This window comes from Amblyomma americanum, chromosome 1 (assembly GCF_052857255.1).
Source record: "Amblyomma americanum isolate KBUSLIRL-KWMA chromosome 1, ASM5285725v1, whole genome shotgun sequence".
Lineage (NCBI taxonomy): Eukaryota > Metazoa > Arthropoda > Arachnida > Ixodida > Ixodidae > Amblyomma > Amblyomma americanum.
Window position 1 is genome coordinate 440235282 of NC_135497.1, and position 19715 is coordinate 440254996.

The 19715-nt window shown below is 44.8% G+C and overlaps 1 long non-coding RNA gene and 1 pseudogene across 1 annotated transcript; both read left to right on the top strand.

Annotated features, from left to right (window-relative positions):
• Positions 1-3662: 3662 nt before the first annotated feature.
• LOC144115912 (uncharacterized) lies at positions 3663-6890 on the top strand (annotated as a pseudogene).
• A 1972-nt stretch (positions 6891-8862) lies between these two features.
• On the top strand, positions 8863-17638 carry LOC144104022 (uncharacterized). Its single transcript, XR_013308412.1, has 6 exons — positions 8863-8953; positions 9083-9263; positions 11582-11696; positions 11939-12094; positions 15827-15934; positions 17616-17638. It is a non-coding gene; the product is annotated as an uncharacterized LOC144104022 (long non-coding RNA).
• The last annotated feature ends 2077 nt before the right edge of the window (positions 17639-19715 follow it).

Consider the following 19715-nt stretch of genomic DNA (forward strand, 5'->3'; position numbering starts at 1 on the left):
AAAGAAAAAACAATATATCAAACGATTCAGGTTGTCAGCTAAAAAAGCTACCGTAAAATTAAATACATCTTATATGTTTTTGCCGTTGTGCGCCTTTGCGACATCAGCGACGTGAGCTTGAGCGCGAATACGCGAATGGCGCTATGAATTTCCCGTGTTGCTCCGTAAATTGCAAATGGCGCGGCTGCGCCGCTAACTTTTAGACATGCTTGCAGAGGTAGTCGGTGCGAACAGTTGGAAGTTCAGTCGACTGGAATTGCTCAAGGAAAGTCAGCGGCACTGCATTTTTATTGTTTCTGTGCATTGCGAGTGACTTTGGCGGCAGCCACTCGGCAACGTCTCCGGTTTGGCGAACTTGTGAGAAGGTGAGCCTTTTGTTCTCAAATTTTGAAAGCGGTTTTTTGTTTGTATTGTAACCCTGCGTCTCGTCGCATGTTATGTTCACGATAACATCAGTACAACGTGCATGCGCTTTCTGTCTTCATTTGAAGTAACATTGGTCGATCAGCGTAAACATTTGTATTCAATTAAGCACAAACTGTCCATGTTGTTACTCCGTGCCTAATGTGTTTTGAGATATAGTCTAGAGATTTGAAACCTATTTTTCACACTGAAACAACGTTGGAAAACTGTTTTGTGTTCATGCATCTGCTGTCCTTTTCGGCAACCATTCGCATGGCTCCTTTGGATCTGGACAACTGAATACTGTTGCTAGGGGTACCTGGTAGCAGAGCTCCTGGGGACGCCCAGTGGTTCATCTGTTTGTCCAAGTGCCGAGTACCAAAGCTACCATTCCTGACTTTTTTTCCCGGTCCATTAACCTCATATTCTTTGCAAAGATTACAGTATGTAATGAGGTAGTAAAAATATGGGTAACTTCTGCATATTTCAGAACTGTTCAGAGAAATGCACATGCAGCATCAGTATTCTCTCGGTAGAATTTCTGAGACCTGGATTCATTTCTTCTAGGACTGTGGCAAGCAGTAGGTCAACTGTACATAAATTTATTTTCCTCTGGTGCAAAGTAAAGAGTGCAAAAGTCATAAGACAAGTCTCTAGTCTGTTTCATTCACACTGCATTTGGCCAAAGCATAATATGAAATGCTGTATGTTTTATGCCCTAGTTTCCTTTACATTGAGCAGTAGATATTGACAGTGAATAGCAAGGCAACTCCACTCGCTGACGGTTTTGCCTTCGGCAGCAAAACAGGGAATACCTTACCCCATGTGTTATCTCGACAGACTGAAAACTGCGATGGACAGCTGCGTCCACAGCTGCTATCACCTCCCAAGTGCATGCGCTCGTAAGACACATAATAACTCTGGATTGCCATTAACATAGCCTTGCTCATTGCAGTTGCCGATAAACACCTCATAAGTGGTACTATTATGCACTCTTTTCTTTGGCACTATGTATGAGCTTCTGTTTTCGTGCTTTCTAGAAATAATGCATGCAGTTTTGAACTGCGAAAAGAGAATTTACGTTTAACTAGATTGTCATGTCAGTATGTTAAGCCAAATTGTACATTGATGTCAGTGCTGGTGGTTTCTTTTCATTATTTTAGGAGAATGTTATAATTTTACCTATAGCAAATAATAGCCCTCACTAATTAGCTGATTTTGTCATGTCCAGTATTCTGATATGCTAAGCCACCAAAGCATGATTCAGAATGTTGTCAGAACTAAAGGCACTGAGTCTTTCGTGTCAGTAAAAAATGTGCTTTATACCCCTGTCACATGGCATTCCTCGAAGGCCTTTCCAGCAAAGGCACCATTTTTCACCAAAGGAGCGAAAGCTTAAAGGAGCAGCGATGCAGCTACACGGTGCAGCCCAAAGGTGAAATTCGTTCAGGTTTAGCACCCGCTGCTATACTCGAGGTGGCTGAAGTGAGTGTTCTAAAATTAAAGTAGTGTATTCTGTTCATTCGTTGAGCTTTGACAATTTTTTATTCTGATTGCTTCCTTAAAAGTACTGCAACAGGTACTCTCATCAGCAGGAGCAGGTTTTGTACGTGTATTGCCTTGGCCTCCATGGGCGCTCGGTGTTGCCGCAACACTTTCACTGTCTTGAAATTTGAACATAAAACATAAACACCCGTACAAAAACCAAAGCCAGACACACCTTTCGTATTTGAAAAAAATGTTTTCAAACATTATTAGCTTATGTATTTTTTTTATTGCTTTTACTTTTTGACTTTGGATGGTACTGCGATCACAGCTTCTCGAATGCCGCGTCTTCGGGCTCCGAAGGTCTCGGTTGAGCGCCTTCGCCTCCAAGGCCCTTAGCGACAAAGGCGCAACATTTGTACCGGGTAGCTGCACTCCTTACGCCTTTGGATATGATTCTCAAAGGCCTTTGCGGTGCCCGTGTGACAGGGGTATTAGTGTGGTATGGCTGCTTGAACACCTGTCCCTGGTATCTCACAAACTGAATAAGGAAGGGAAAGCCTCAGGGTGCTTGCCGACGTTTCGACAAGAGGACTTGTCTTTGTCTGGCAAAGTGTTCATCATTGGTGGGGTTTAAATAAGGTTTTCACTTCGAGGCGAAAGGCCTGTTGTGTGGGACGAGGGTGCGATATGGGAAGGGCGTTACGATGGGGAGCATGAACCTTGACCAGGCATGATAGCTGCTAAAGAAGATTAACCGGTTGACCTGCAAAACTGTGAAAACAAAAAAGCCCAATTCAGTAGAAACGAATCTCGGGGTATGGAGTGTGGATAGTGGGCTTGAATGGCTTTATGTCCAGCCACAACAGGTGGCTTGGTATGGCTGGCTGCCTTTTCCTGAAAAACTAGGATAAAGGAATTAAGGAGCATGGCAGAATAAAATACCAGGGAGGGTGGGGGGGGGCAAAATAATTTGAAGTAAAAAGAGAAAATGTGGGCAGGTTCGGAGAAAAGGCAAAAAGAAGGGGGAGGGGGAGGAGTATGGCAGCCAAGGTTCCGAGAAGTGATGTCAGGAGGTGCAGGGCGTAAGGTTAAAGTATAATGATAAATTAAAGAAAGCAGGAGAGGAGGGGGAAAATGTGGGTTGGGAAACCTCTGACCATGTGCAAGGCCTTTTCAAATAATTATGCCAATTCCGGAATGTACAGAGCTGGCCACATTTAGTGCAAACATGTGAGCGCATGGCCGCACTCTTTAGAGGTCCACTGTGTGCGGCGCAGCCACTCATCGCTGCAAAATGGGGCAAGAGGAGATGCACCTGGATGTGGTGCTTCGTGTCATGTTACACTTCGATGTGTGGAAATGTCAGACACAGTGGCCCAAAGAGCACAGCCATGTGCTCGCGTGTTCGCACTAAGAGTGGACAACCCTGTACTTGATTCTAAGTTTCCTCTGTATATGTTGACCCCAGACGAAAACAAGTTGTCTTGTCGAAACGGCAAGCACCCTGAGATTTTTCCTTCCCTTGTTCACTTTTTGAGTGTCAAGAAACCATCTGCCTACTCTCTCTGTACCATGCACTCCACATCTTGTACGGTTATCTTTGTATGTATACACCAGTGATAAATCATGAAGGAAATCAAGGGATTTGTATTTGTATTGCTTAACACTTACTTTAAAGCTATATCATGAGGGTATAGTTGAAAATGTGCTACGGTGGCTTGGTTGTGTGTCGTGACTGGTTTCTCTTTATCAGGGTGTTGTAATTGTTTGGTTTGTGCTGACCAGCGAAGGCAGCCGCACGCCCCCCTATTGGCCTGAGTTCCTATCGTTCATGCTTCTCTCCCTCTTCTGTAACCCTCTCAGTACGAGAGGGTATATAATCGCGGTTCTGGGCAATAAACGTTGTTGTTCACTGCCGACCATTGTTCGAGATGCTGCGCGGTTCGCGCTGACTTTACTACAGTGGCGACGAGTGCGGAAACTACCCATGCGGTAAATGTTGAAGCCGACAGCCTGTCGCAACTTGAAGCACCGACGAGAACTATGACCAGCCTGCAGCTCCCGACCTTCGACGACACGTCAGATAAGTGGAAAGCGTACCTTATAAGGGCAGAAGCATATTTTGAAGCCAATGCTATTACTGACTCAAAGCAGCAGCGAGCCTTGCTTGTGGCAGCACTCAGCACGCAGACGGTGCAAGTGTTAGCGGGACGGATTGCACCCCGGACACCGAATTCCCTCACCTATGATGAAGCAGTCGCAGCTTTAAACAGCTACTACGACCCGAAGCGTCACGAGATAGCGGAGAGCTATAAATTTTTCACCCGTTGCCAGCAAGAGGGTGAGGCAGTGCGCGCATTTCTGGTCGAAATACGGCGCATAGCAGACGGCTGCAACTTTGGGAGTGCGCTAGACCGAATGCTGCGGGATAGAATTGTTTGCGGTGTACGCTCAACTAACCTACGCAAGCAGTTACTGGCGAAGAAAGACTTGACGCTGGAGGAGGCCGAAGCGCTGGCAATAGCAGCAGAAACAGCCGAGAACGATGCAAACGATATCAGTGGAGCACCACCAACGGTGCTAAGAATGCAAGCCAGTCATCGCTCTTCGTCGCGAGATACCAGCGGGGCAGCGCAAGAGTGCGGACGATGTGGAAGCACGAAGCACGATGATAACGCCTGCCGCTGGGCTAACGCACGGTGTTTCCGCTGCAGGCAACGTGGTCATTTGGCGAAGAAATGCTACAGGGCGAGAACAGATGAAAATGCTGCTAGGCGAACCGCGAGTGTCAAGACACTGACAGTTGAAACCGCGTCTAGAAACGAGAACAAGGATGAGGCACACATCTGGACGCTAATTTCTGGTAGGAAAAACGGCCTGGAACCACCGTTACGCCGCACATTTCGGTGGGGGGAAATAGATCTGGACATGGAAGTGGACACAGGATCCCCGGTGTGCGTCATATCACGGAACGTTTACGACCGACACAGAGCGCAGTGGCCACGCTTGAAATCGCCGCATGTGAAGTTGTCATGTTACGCGGGACAACTGCCGGTGCTTGGCGAACTTGAACTTCCGGTGCAATTCAAGAACGTGTCTGTAACCTGTCCACTCGTGGTGCTTGACTGTTCAGGACCGAGTCTATGCGGCCGCGATCTGATTGCGGCACTTGGCAAGACGGGTGTTACGATGGAAGAACTCACTGCGCCGGATTCGACAACAGGAAACACGCCGAGTGACCACATGGTGAACAGACTGCTCGCTGAGTATAAGGATGTTTTTTCGATAGACCAGGGGCTCATCAAGGGACCGCCAGCCAGCCTAAAACTAAAGGAAACGGCGACACCGAAATTCTGTAAGGCCAGATCACTTCCTTACGCTTTCCGTGATAAGGTCTCTCGTGAAATTGATCGGTTATTGTCCCTTGGTGTCTTATCTCCTGTGCAACATTCAGAATGGGCTACGCCCATCGTAGTTGTCTTGAAGAAAGATGGCACCGTAAGAATATGCGGAGACTTCAAAGTCACGCTTAACCCTGCCTGTGATATCGAGCATTACCCTCTTCCAGTGATCGAGGACATGTTCGCAAACTTAAATGGAGGTGAATACTTTAGCACCTTGGATTTGAAGGACGCGTACAACCAAGTGCCCCTTGACGAAGCGTCACGCGGACTTTGTATCATTAACACACATCGCGGACTTTTTCGTTACAACAGACTCCCGTTTGGTATAGCTTCTGCCCCAGCTATATTTCAAAGGAAGATGGACGCTGTACTCGGCGGGCTACCAGGCGTCCAAGCTTACCTTGACGACGTGTTAGTGTCAGAAGGCAAAGGGGACAAGGAAGCGCGGCTCAAGAAAGTGTTGGAACGATTCCGAGAGCATGGTGTCAAGCTTAGGGCCGACAAATGCAAGTTCCGGCAGCCTTCAGTGACTTACCTCGGGCATCGTATCGATCGGCAAGGCCTACACCCTATGGAAAAGAACGTAGACGCCATCATGCAAGCCCCGCGCCCGAGTAACGTGAGCGAGCTACGTTCGTTCCTTGGTATGCTCACGTACTACGCACGGTTTCTGCCGAATATGTCGACTGTGCTCAGCCCGTTATATCGGCTCATGGAAAAAGGAAGCCGTTGGGAGTGGCTACAGCCGCAGCAGTTGGCGTTCGAGCGAGCTAAACAAAGCCTCAAAAATGCACAAATTCTCGTGCATTTTGATCCTAACAAGGAGCTGAAACTAGAGTGTGACGCATCTCCGTATGGTGTGGGCGCAGTGCTGTTTCATTCGATAGGAAATGAGCACAGGCCAATTGGGTTCCGTTCCAGAACACTTACAAAAGCAGAACAAAACTACTCGCAGCTGGAGCGAGAAGCACTAGCCCTCATCTTTGGCGTTTCTCGCTTTCGTGACTATCTTCTAGGTCGGCAGTTTACCCTGGTGACCGACCATCAACCACTGCTGGGACTGCTCAGACCTGACCGCCAGACGCCACCGATGGCTGCCGCGCGAATTCAACGGTGGGCGCTATTCTTGGGTGGCTACCAGTACAAGCTACAGTACGTGCCAGGGAAACAGCTGCTGACAGCAGATGCCCTCAGCAGGCTACCAGCGCCGACTATGGAACCGGGGACCGATGGTGAACCGCCGGAATATGTCCTTTCATTGGAATCCCTGGAAGAAGGTATAGTGACGACGCACGAATTGCAGGAGCTGACGGCCAAGGACCCGATGTTAGCCAGTGTCACGCACTTCATTTTGCATGGATGGCCTCAAACCACTAAAGGAATGGCGCCAGACTTGTTGCCGTTTTTTGATCGTAAGCTGGAGCTATCGTTGGCTCACCGTCTGATCTACTGGGGCAACAGAGTGGTGATACCGCGGAAAGCGCGGGAACGGATGCTGCAGCTGCTACATGAAACGCATCAGGGCTCCTCGTCAATGAAATCAGTCGCGCGGTCATTATTTTGGTGGCCAGGCCTGGACAGGGACATTCAAAACTTGTCTGCGCAGTGCCGCAACTGCGTGCAAAGCCTGCCAATGCCTACGGCAGCCCCACCAGTGAGTTGGCCAAAGACAGCGGTCCGGTGGTCTCGTATACACATCGATTTTGCAGGCCCGTTAGCAGGCAAGATGATACTAATAGTGGTTGATGCCCACACGAAGTGGATTGAAGCAGTACCCTTGCAGCACGCAAATACAGCTAGTACAATCCGATGCTTAAGGAGCATGTTTTGCCGGTTTGGCGTGCCACGCACAATCGTGTCCGATAATGGCACACAATTCACAAGTCAAGAATTCGCCACTTTCATATCGAAAAACAATATCGTGCACCTGCGCACTGCGCCTTTCCATCCCCAATCTAACGGAGCAGCAGAAAGAGCGGTTCGGACCGTGAAGGACGGGTTGCGGAAAATGGGAGACGGACAGCTGGAAGATAACCTCATGCGGTTGTTATTCAATTACAGGCGGACCGCCCAAAGAGAAGGAAGGTCACCTTCCGAGATGCTTCTCGGCTATCAGCTGCGTTCCCGACTAGACACATGTCTCCCACCCAGAGCTGTGGACTCGTCGTCGGACGCTCACGACTGGACCATCTCGCCAGGCAGCAGCGTATACGTGCGAAATTACGGCACCGGCAAAAGATGGGTGCCTGGGAGGGTACAGACCACTTCGGGGGCGAGAATGGTAACAGTGAACACGCCAACCGGAGCAGTGCAGCGCCACGTCGACCAAGTCCGCCGTCGTCAAGAGTTTACGCCAGGGACTGCGTCTGTAGAGGCCACTGCAAGAGCGCAGTTAGAAGGCGGTCCTGACCAGGTGACCAGTGCGGATCTGTCACCTGTGCATACGCCCAGTACCACTGGGTCGGAACAAGAACAAAGCCCTCAGCCGCTAGCAGCCGACCAGAGTGAAGTACCATCTCCAGCAATCACGGAGCGTCCAGTGGTTCCGGCGGGATTGACTGACCCCCTGCAGCCCACGCTCAGACGATCGACCAGAATAAGAAAACCGGTACAGCGGTTTCACTTTTAAGGGAGGAGAAATGTTGTAATTGTTTGGTTTGTGCTGACCAGCGAAGGCAGCCGCACGCCCCCCTATTGGCCTGAGTTCCTATCGTTCATGCTTCTCTCCCTCTTCTGTAACCCTCTCAGTACGAGAGGGTATATAATCGCGGTTCTGGGCAATAAACGTTGTTGTTCACTGCCGACCATTGTTCGAGATGCTGCGCGGTTCGCGCTGACTTTACTACACAGGGCTACTTGACAGCCACCATGAAACGCAGGCTTTTGAAAAGTCGTTCCTCATATAAAAGAGCGTTTCCACTGTTACAATGGAAATGTTATTTGCTAAAAACTTCAATCATTGCAGTTCAGGGATTGATATTTTTCAAATAAATAACCTGAAGTTCAAAACCTGCAGAAGGAACTATGTAACTTTTTTCCTGCCTTAAAAACCCAGTACTTATTTGCCAGTTTCAGCAAACAGAGGTCTGTTTCATGGCACATACTTTCCACTACCTTGCATGAAAATTGTGTAGTACAGGCCCACCATAAAACTAGGGGCATAGTATACTGCTTGTATGCAACTACTTTGGCATTAGACCATGCATAGCATGGTCTTAAAGTTATTCTTTTCCTTTGCAACTGGTTCATAAAAGGCCTATTCTGGCAAAAGGCATTTAGCAAAATTATCTTCCTCTGAATGCTTCTAAGGTTAACTTTAGTTCATTCAGGAAAATATATATTGACAATATCTCTTAAAGGCATGATTGTCCATATTAGCTCTTGTTACCTCACAGTATTTAGTTTTGTGCCTCCAGCATCACTGACTTGCATCATATGTTAAATAGAGTAGTAAAAAGCTCGCTGTTAGTTTAAACCACAACTCATGATGGGGCTGTGCGCTTTTTGTTGTGTTACATGAAATATACTTATGTATGAAACAATTTCTTTCAGCTGCCCCTCACATGATTCAAATTCCATCAGAAGAAAGGCTGCAACACAACATTGCTCACTATCTGTTGCTTTCCCAGCACATAACATGCCATAACAGCACATAGCAGGTAAGATGTGAACAAAAACAGTGCATGTATATGTTCCACACATGCATTTTGTGTACTACCAACACTATGATATGATTAACTATGTCATGTAAGAGAGAGCACACAAATCATTTTTTGTATATATTGCAGCATGGTTATTTCAAGTTTTAAACTGGCCATTGAAACGACCCATTTTATCACCGCTCTTTACCCGATGGCACTGGGGATCGAACTCCACACCTACCGCTTGCGAGGCAGATGCTCGGACCACTAGGCCACTCCTGCGGTCCCCCCACTGATGTTGCTTACACCAGGCGCTGTTAAAGCCCCGGTATGTATGTTAAATGCATTTTAGAAAACCATTCACTTCCAAAGTACCATTTCATCTTTATAGCAAATCCACAGTTCGCCTAGCTAGACAAACCTGCTGCATACAAGCCAGCAGAAGGGTTGCACATACATGCTTCGTTAGGAAAACATAAAAATCAAGCAGAGCCTGCCCTTCATGGTGCATTATACCCTGATTTTGAGCAATGATCAAGATATGCAGATGGTCATTTCATTGCACACTTGCATGATACATTCGTAGAATCGAAAAGACAAGTACTATTGCAAAATCTTCAGTGTTTATTCTCAGAGAAAACATATCATGAAAAAAGTGTTGGATTAGTTATGGTGCACCTTGTATGGGGAAAGGGGCTCCCACTTTGTGAAAGGCTTAATTTTGGAATAACGACAGCGTTTAAACTAGTTGGGTTACCATGTTTAGATAGTGGATGTGCTCAAAAAGACACTGGAAGTAAGCGCACTGTGTGGAAATCTCTTTCTGTATCCTTGTCTTTTCGAGCGCTTTCACGATCTAAACTTAATTTTGCAAGAGAGCAAGGAAAACAAATATTTAAATTCTGATAATTAAGGATAAAAGATCATGTTTTATTGCGTTGCTTAAAGTGTACATTGTATCACTATTGCTGTACTGCAGCACTTCTGTCGTGGCCTTGCATTGCAGCCTCTTGACTTTTGTTTATATAATAGGCAGTCCTTTTTTTCATTCGATTGCAACACTTTAGGAGTTACTACAGAGTTGCGTGGTAGCGAACTCTCAGATTAACGGTTTGCATTATTACACCCGCATAACTTGCTAAGTGTTTCACTGCAGTCTTGTTACTAGAACAGCCTCTTGAAAGTATTCAGCCTGGTGGTCATTGAGGGTTATTGTTCACATATCAAAATGCCGGATCAGCTGTATACTCTTTACAGCTACCAGAACTATGGTACATTTCATGACATGCTGGCTGAAGAGTGCTGGAGCACCAGACTGGGGATTTGGATCAAACAATTTTCAAATGTGTGCTCGGTATCACGCTGTTTTGTTCCAGTTGTGGAGAGGTTTTCTTTTCATATTTGTTCTGTCAAACATTTAAATTTTGGGCAATATGTTGTTGCCTTTATCTTGTGTTCTCTTTGTTGTTGAGGTTTAGTATTTTTGGCACAAGCACTCCACTCTATTACTTTTCAGTATAATTTAAAATTTGTAGGGCACGTCATGAAGAATAATACTTCTACATAAATAATCTGCATGTGTTTATGTTCTCATTGTTGATATAAAAACTTAGTTGAGACAGCTTGTATTTTAGCTCTGGCTAGAATTTTTAGGAGAGCCTCAGTAACATAATCACATGACCAACACAAACTTGGTATTATTGTTTGTGCAATGAAAAACAGTTTTAAAATAGTTTTTAACAGCTGTCAGTGTAGGACTGGCCTAAAATGTTTTGTGCTCTATGTAGCTCTTCTCTGAGGCAGGATTAATTCATCTGCACCTGCAGCCTGATACCGCCAAGATACCAATTCTTGGGTGAACTTATGATTTTTTTTCACTGAGCAAACTTGCATCATCTTGAAGCATGGAACTTGAGCTGATTCTTAACAGCTCTAGTGTAGCGAATTTAATTATCCTCATTGCTTAGTTTACATTCACCTCAGGACAATGGCCTTTTCCAGTTTAATTATCTGTGTCTTGCACCAGCTACATGCCACACTATCAGAAATCACCTAATCTTATCTAGTGAGCTTATAATCAGCTATCTCCTGCTATATTTTCCTTAGGGTGAAATTCATTTTGTTGGGATACAATGCACAAGCTGTTTCCTGGCGTGGTGCTCAGCTTATCTGGAATGAAATGCTTGGGAAATGGGTCTCTGATTTCACCTTGAGTAGACGAAATTAACTTGTGCTAAAGCACTCTTTGGCCACAGATGCCCTTGTGCCAATAAAATCCATCAAATTCATTATGTTGCCCTAAGATACCATTGGTGATTCATTCTCTGCATTGTATGCCCTGGCCAGATCCATTTTCTTATTTTAATTTCTGCCAGAATATTAACAACTTCCTTGTTCATCCCTGTTATGGTTTCACTCGGTCAGTTGTTCTATTAATAATTATAATCACTTTATTGAAAACATATTTTGGGCTAAATGGCATCAAGTTTGTCACTCTGCATAATGATATATATGTTTGGTCTTGTATGTCTTTACTTGTGTGGTAATGTTTATTTTGTGCTCACTGTCTAAACAACCTTATTTGCCTATGATATCCTAAGCCCTTCTATACCTATTTTCCTTCCCCCTGGCTCTTTTTCTTTTCAGTCATTCCTCCTCTTTCCTTTACACCGGCCATTGGTCACAAGGCTGCTGTGGGAACGACGGTCAGCACTGGGCCCTTTTTTGTTCATGGAACCTGCACTGCTACTATTAGCACATAGTACGTTATCAGTATTTTTGTGATACTGCATTTATTGTTATTTATGAAGTAGTTGGCTAAGGCAATGGTAGCAGTGTTGGATATTGCAATATATTAAGCATATATCTCACTTGCAATATATCAGTGTGTTCACTATTACACTACCCTCTATTTCTTTCAGTTCAGTTATTTGGCTATAGATATATTGTGCTGCTTTCCTAGTTTAGTCCACTCAAACTGAAACTTTGCTCTTTGTGTCACAGGTAGAATCTACAATGATTGCTGCTCTGTGTCTTGTAAGCAGGAGGCAGTGTTCAATGGAGCCATGAACTTTCCTTGGAATTGAAAAGCCTTTGCCGTATTATGCGCTGAACCACGAGTGTGAAGAGGAAAATGTCATGCCTTGGATTTCTGCAGAGGTGAGCCATTGCGGTGAATCCACCAGCGCGAAAGACAGGGATGAGAAAGGAGACAAGACAGGTGCTGACTCGCGACTATAGTTTATTGGCGTGAACAGGGAATATATAAAAAGCCAAGCAATACCATAAACCATGTAGTTACAGATAAGCATACAGGACAACATGAGTCAAAAATCGCCCTCAACATTTCCCTGATCGAGGTAGTCCAACTCATTGTGTGTTAACACGATAGACAAAACACACATTCTTCACGGAGTCATAAGATGTGTCTAGCCTCGATAATCTCCCATTTAATCTCTCTGAATTTACTTCCAAAATGCCTGTTGCCAAAAGGAAAGGGTAGCAGCCTTCACATCCCGTGCAGTGTACAGCAGACTTACCCCAACACCCTAGCCAAGCCCCTACACTCTTGTGTTCCTGTAGTCTTACATTCATACACCTTCGAATTGCACCTACTTAAACCAGACCACAAGATAATAATATCTGATACCACATTCATTTTACAAGGCACATATACATTTCACTCTACACGTGTACTTTTCTCGAGCCACATTCACAGAATTATTCTTAAAATTTTACATGCTTTAGACAACGTATTAGGGGCCGAGAAAGCCACTTTTACATCATACCTTCTGGCCACATTTTTCAAATTTTGCGACAATTTATGTACATACGGTAACACAACTGGTCTTTTGGCATCTCGCTGGCTGGCCCCAGCCAGATTGTGCCGGTCGCCGCAAAACTGTCTCAGCTTCTTTAACAATTTATCATATGCTCTTGCAGTAACAAGGTTTGGAAATCCTGCGTTCGTTAACCTTAAAATCTGCTCTTGGAAACTAGCCGTCATGCTATGAAAGCATAATTTCATCAATTCTGAGCCTGCGCTAGAAAGTGCAATGCTATCTTTCACTAGCTTGGAATGGTCGACATGTAGCCAGGTAGCAGCTTAACACTCGCCAGCACACATGAAGTGTGCTGAACATCAAGGTAAGGTCCAGAAACCACAGCTCTTTTTCTTGGGACATTTGCTCCAAGGTAAGCCTGAGATAAAGGCCTTGCTCCTTAAACAACTTGAGAAGATGTACAGGTCCCGACCTATCACAACCTTTATAAAAGACCAGAAAATCATCGACATAGCAAAAGATTTTTCCCCCAGCCCATGCACATTCTAGACAATTATCCTATCCACTCTACTCAAGAAAATATTGCTTAGCCCAAGGTCAACCTTTGAACCACTACATATTCGAGACTTTAGAACACATACCGCACTGCACTACTCGACAAACATGCTCTTCAAATAAATGCTATTCAATAACACGCTCTTCAGATAAATTTCAGAAAAGGATTCATGCAAAATTATCTCTGGTTATTTGCAAAAGCATCTGTCTACTTCGCATCTTGAAGATCCATTTCTTGTACTGAATTCGCAGTGTGGTTGAGTATCTTAAGAATGACAATCCAGCGGATTGTCTTGTGATTAGTGTCGATGTAGAACTATTTTATTCTATCCCGTATGAAGATCTTGTGAAAAGCTTATGAATGTGTATATCGGAGCACAACGATGAGCTCGTGTTTAGGAATGGGTGTGTAACATAAGTCTTTTTTGGCACTTTCCTCCTTTTATTTGAAGTGAAGAGCATGTTTGTGGAGTATGGCAGTGCGGCATATGTTCAAAAGTCTGCTAAATGTATCGATTCGAAGGTTGCCCCTGTGCTAAGCAATATTCTCTTAAGCAGGGTGGAACGAATGATTGCCAAGAAATTGCATGGGCTGGGGGAAATCTTTCGCTACGTCTATGATTTTCTGGTCTTTTACAAAGGTTGTGATAGTGTGGGACCTGTACATATTATGAACTTGTTTAAGGAGCAAGGCCTTTGTCTTAAGTTTACCTTGGAGAAAATGTCCCAACAAAAAGAGCTGCGGTTTCTGAACCTTACCTTGATGTTCTGCACACGCCATGTGTGCTAGTGATATTCACCCAGGAGTGTTAAGCAGCTACTTGACTGTTGGTCGAATGATTCTAAGCTAGTGAAAGATAGCATTGCGTCGTCAAGTCTAGGCTCAGTATTGGTGAAGCCATGCTTTTACAGCGTGACAACTGGTTTCCAAGAGAAGATTTTAAGGCTAATGAAAGCATGATTTCCCAACCATGCTATTGCAGAAGCGTGCGATAAATTGTTAAAGCTGAGCATATAAGATTGGGCAAGTTGGTCTGACATGCTAAAGATAAGAATGGTGCAGCATCAAGTAACGAGGACAACAGGAGAGCACACCCACGCACAAGTGCCATCCTTGGAGCGGATGCAGAATCTAAGAGCGTGTACTTGACATTCAGCGTTGGCAGCCAAGGATCGGGCTCGTTCAATCTTTAGCGTTCAAATCCGGGTTTCCTTGTTTCCTTGACTGTCAACGCTGAATGTCAAGCACGCGCTCTTGGATTTTGTATCTGCTCCAGGGTTGGCACTTGTGTGTGGGTGTGCTGTCCTGCTTTCCTCGTTACTTGATGCTGTGCCATTCTTCCCTTTAGCATGTTAAAAGCTGAAACCCCTTCGCAGAGACTGGCATGATCAGGCTGGGGCCAGCCAGTGAGATGCCAAAAGACTGACTGTGTTGTTGCAGATTGTTGCAAAATTTGAAAACTGTGGCCAGAAGGTATGACGTAAAAATGGTGTGTTCGGCCCCTAATAAGTTGTCTACAATCTGTAAAATTGTTAATAATTTTGTGAATTTCGTTGAGGAAAAGCACATGTGTCGAGTGAAACGTGGCAACATATATATGTGCCTTGCAACCATTGCATGCATTGCATACCATTATCATGTGGTTGGGTTTATGTTGGTGAAACTGGAATTTGTATCAATGTAAGACTACAGGAGCATGAGAGGTATTTGGATATTGGTAGGGGTTGTAACCTATCTGCATATTACAAGGGATGTGAAGGCTGCTAGCCATTCCTTTCGGCAACACGCATTTTGGCACTACGTTCACAGCAGATTAACCAGAAAATTATCGAGGCTAGACACATCTTATGACTCGGTGACGAATGTGTGAGTGTGCTGCCCATAGCGTTAATATGCAGCGGGTTGGACTGTCTAGATGAGAGGAATGTTAAGGGCAATCTTTTACTTATGTTGTGATGTAGCTTATGTGTAATTGTGTAGTTTGTGGCGTGTGGCTTTTCTGTATATACTCTGTTCACTTCAATAAACTTCAGTTGCGAGTCAGTGCCTGTTTTGTTTCTTTTCTCGTCCCTGTCTCGTGCTGATAGATTCAAGTACTTGTAGAGTAGATTCACTGAATTGTGTACTTGCAGAGGCTTGTGAAAAAACGAGAGGAATTTTCTTTCCTTTATGCGGAATGGAAGGTTGAAATTTTTTTACTTAAATGTTTGCAACATTAAATTCTATTCGGAAAGGTAAAACCCACTTTATTGTACATTTTGTGTGCAATGGTGCCGGTGGCTGCATGCAACTGAAAACATTCGTCCAGGTTATCTAGCTAGCGTCCTTCTTCCTTGTGCCACATTTTCTGAAATAATATTTTGTCAGATTTATTTCAATCAGAATTTCTAAGAACATATTGGTGATCACATAATTTGGTGATCACATATGACATAATTCAAAGCATGATCATTGGTATTTTTTAGTCTGGGGCAGTACAATGAGAAGTACATAGTATATAGTAAAATTAAATATGACCAGTCTAACATAAACAAAACTACTTTTTTTTTAAAGGAAAATTTTGCTACCGAAGTGCTGGAGTGACATGGCATTATGAAGACGTGGACAGTGTGCTGTATTCATGATGGCACGAGAACTTGCGTACAGTGCTTCAGGTAACTGGTGAGTACCTTGGTGCTGTGCTTCTGCTAATGTAGCCAAATTATGTTTTTAATCTAAGAGCGTATCTGAAACTTAAGCAAAAATTGAGTAGTATTTAGATATTCTTGCACCAGATACCACTGTGAGAATTAGTTATTAATGATGTGTCTCACATGTACCCTTGTCTGCTGAATATAGTAAGCATGGCTTTCGAGCTTAGTGCCTCCGACGTATGAAAAAAAAAATGGCCACTGGGCTGCTCCACAACGCGTGGAGCAGCCCAGTGTAGCACATTCAGGCTTCATGGAGTGGAGAATGAAGGCAGTAAATAATTTAAGAGTAGAAAACACAGCACAAACCACAGGACCAGGAAACTGACAGGACACACCGACCCTGATGACACTCTTTGCATGAAGGGTGTTATAAAGTTGCCTCTCATGTAGAGCAAGATGGAGGTCGCACAGACGGGTGTTAAATATGAGTTGATGCAGACACCTGTCATTACGTAGTACTCACTGTAGAACTCGAGCAAGAAGCAAAGGTAACAGCTGAGCATGGCCACTCTTGTGATTTCCTCCGCAAGCAATCTGGAATTGCACTTAGAAATCTTTTATGCTTTCTCTTGACATATACATCATTGCTGCATGTGGCGAGGAAAAGTACATACCCTTGATGTCAAGTGACAGTGAACTCACAGTGCTGGTAACAGCTCACTGAGGTGTTGTGGTATATCTACAGGGCACCTCATGAGAACAAAGAGCCCTTGAAGGAATTCACTCAAAGTTTGTTGCCACATGGACCTCTTCGTAATCAATGACTCTAAAAGGCAAGCCTTCCTTTAGTGTCACAAAAAAAGGCCTAGGACATGGGTCTTTTTGCTTCTCCATTAGTGCCAAAATGTTTGCTAGCGAGATCTTTCGCAGATATATAATTATTTCACAAAATGTCAAGAAGGAGACTGAAGCTGCACCAAGCAGTACCAGTAAAAAACTTATCACAGCTGTTCAAAAAGCAGAAAGACTCATGCCTTCATCTTTATTTTGCATCAGACACATGAGGACACTTCGTCTTTCTGGGTCATCATTTTAAAAAGGTTCACATGGCAACGGCCTTTGGTTAAATTTCTGCCAAGAGCCCTTTTTTTGAAACCTGAGCATCCGTTCCTTGTGAGGCACACTGCAGAGATATTAGAATGCCATAATAAAAAGCGTCATAATCTGCCGCAACGGGCAGGCCCGGGGACTTTCACTTCGTCTTGTCTTACCTATAACAAATTGGATGGACGATAAATTCGGCAAGCGTCTCCCACCTTTTTCAGATGTTACCAATGTTCCTTGCTCGCTAAGTTGTGCATTTAGTACTATGTACAGAAAGGCACCTGCATTGAATTGCATCTGGCCTCCATCCTGAGCTACTTTCTATTTGCACAAAATGATAAGCAACTGTAAAGACTTTCATGCGCACATTGCCGCCCGGGAAAGCACATTTTGTCTGCTTCTTTCTGGACCTGTGGTTTTTGCTGTTTACTGTTATGAGAAATGAATTTTGGGCAATAAATTATAACGGGTTGGTTCTCGGTGAATGGCTTTTGAAAGCTTCTACGAAAGCCGATTGTTCAATAGCGGATGGTTGAAATGTATTTGTGAAATTTATATTTGGTGTTGTGTGACCACTAAATGAGGATTTTTTTTATGCTTTTCAGATGGATCCGACAGCAATGTGCAGGTGTACAATGTGTGTGGTTTGCCATGAAAATAAAACGTATGTACTTGTACTCACCCAAACACTTACCACTCTTTAATTCTAAGCTGCATTCTTTGTACGTATGCACTAAATAATATGCGTAAAGGAAAGCCTTGTACATAATACTTATTTCTTCGGCACCTGGACGGCTATATCTGCAGTGAACATTGCGGGCAGAAGCTACACGAAGACGAATGTTCATGTACTACAGAAAGTACATAATTACAATACAGATAATTTCCGCTCTAGATGAAATGACTTCCGAGTAAACGGAGGACGTATGCATACACATTGAGGAAACTTCAATAAGAACAAAACATAAGCATTCGTTGTGAAAAAACGATTTCGGTCTCGTGCATACCATGGCGTAACTTTCCGTTACCACGAATGTGACAGTCGTCATACGGAGTCTCTGTTTCCGACATTTAGTCCGTACCTCATGTTGCGGAAAACCCTCCGGCAACGCATTACCAGCGGGTTTCTCTGTACTGCGGAGCATTTTTTTTTACAGTGTAGGTGTAGGGAAGTTGACAACACTTAAGACGTCCGCGCTGCTAGAGCAGGCAGAAAGGGTGCAGCTGCAGGAAGTAAATGAGAAAGCTAATGTCGAAGAGCATTTCAAAATTTCGCACGAATCTGTTAGCGAAAAACCTGAGGCTTCAGTAGAGCTTCAGACTGATCCGGAAGCTGCAGATGTTTATGCAGCAGATTGGGAGTTAACAGCGAGAGCTGCAGAGAGTTTCACAGCAGGTAGGGAACTCCGAGATTCGGATACTGCTTTCATACCTGCAAGTCTAAACAAGAAGCATAATACCTCATTGCCAGAAGTGCGGAACCAAGCTGGTAAAGGTAATTGTGGTACAAGAATGCTCGAGAAAGTTGTCAATGCAGATCCGAAAGCGGCGGCAGCCTTTGCAACCGGCGATATGCCGGATAATTCGAAATGTAGGGCCAATCTGGTTCACAAAGCTAAAAAGAAACATGAGCTTCTGTTTCGAGATGTAGGCGGCTAGAAATCATTTCTGTCAATTTGGTGCACCGATCTGACATGGTGGATTCTGGAATGTGCAGATTGGTGTCCTAACTTTGTGTGTGCGGATTGAATTACCCGCAATGTGCGCGCGCGTGTGTGTGTTTGTGGACTGATGGAACAGCCGAGCATACATGGGTGCGCGTGTGTAACTTTGTTCCGGGAAACTGTGGCTGGACTTTTATGTCACACTGACAGCTAGTGTCCGCGTGACATTCTTGGTTGGGAGGTGTGGAGTTCGCTGACCTTTCCGCGAACTCGTTGGTCTTGTGTTCGCAAGGAAGGCCGCTCGAGTGGGGTCGGAAGTCGCCAACAAAAGGACCCGTCCCGTCCTGGCCTCCCGTTCGTGGGCGGACTGAGAAAGGTCGCGCCAGTGTCGGCGCCGCGTGCCGCATCAAAGGGAGCCGTCTGGTCCCTACTTCCTCCGTCTTGCAGCGGACGTCCGTGTTTACCCGCGCCGCCTCGGACATATTCCGCCTTGAAAAAGCCTAACCAGATACAGCTGTCGACATGTGTGCGTCGTCAAGGGGTGACGAGACTTCGGCTATGCTGGAGAGATACAGCTGGGCAGGGACCGAGTGCTGGGTGACCAGGAAACGGATTATTCCCTTAACGAATCTGTTCTCTGTGTTGCTGTCAACAACCTGAGTCATCGCCTCGTCGGCACATGTTTCTAGCATCTGTGGTGCCGTGGGTGGCGTGGGGAACGGAAGTCGCATGTGTGTTGTTTGTGTGGTTATTTGAAACCTCCTTCCCAAATGTTTTAATCAGAACTTTTTCCCCAATCTCTGATCAGTGGGCTGACCTTATTTTCCTTTCCCTAACCACTGATTGGCGAGATGGGTCGTTTGTTATCTTATTGGTTGCTGTCCCCGCTAAGGGCGGAGACAGAGGGTTTAAAACCAAGCGCTCTGGGTTGAGCGGAAGCTGAATTCGTCTGATCCACGATTTAGTCATGTAAATAGTTTTCTCCTTGCTTTGTTTCTTCTCGATTTTTTTTACCTATGTTGTAAATAAATAGTTAACCTT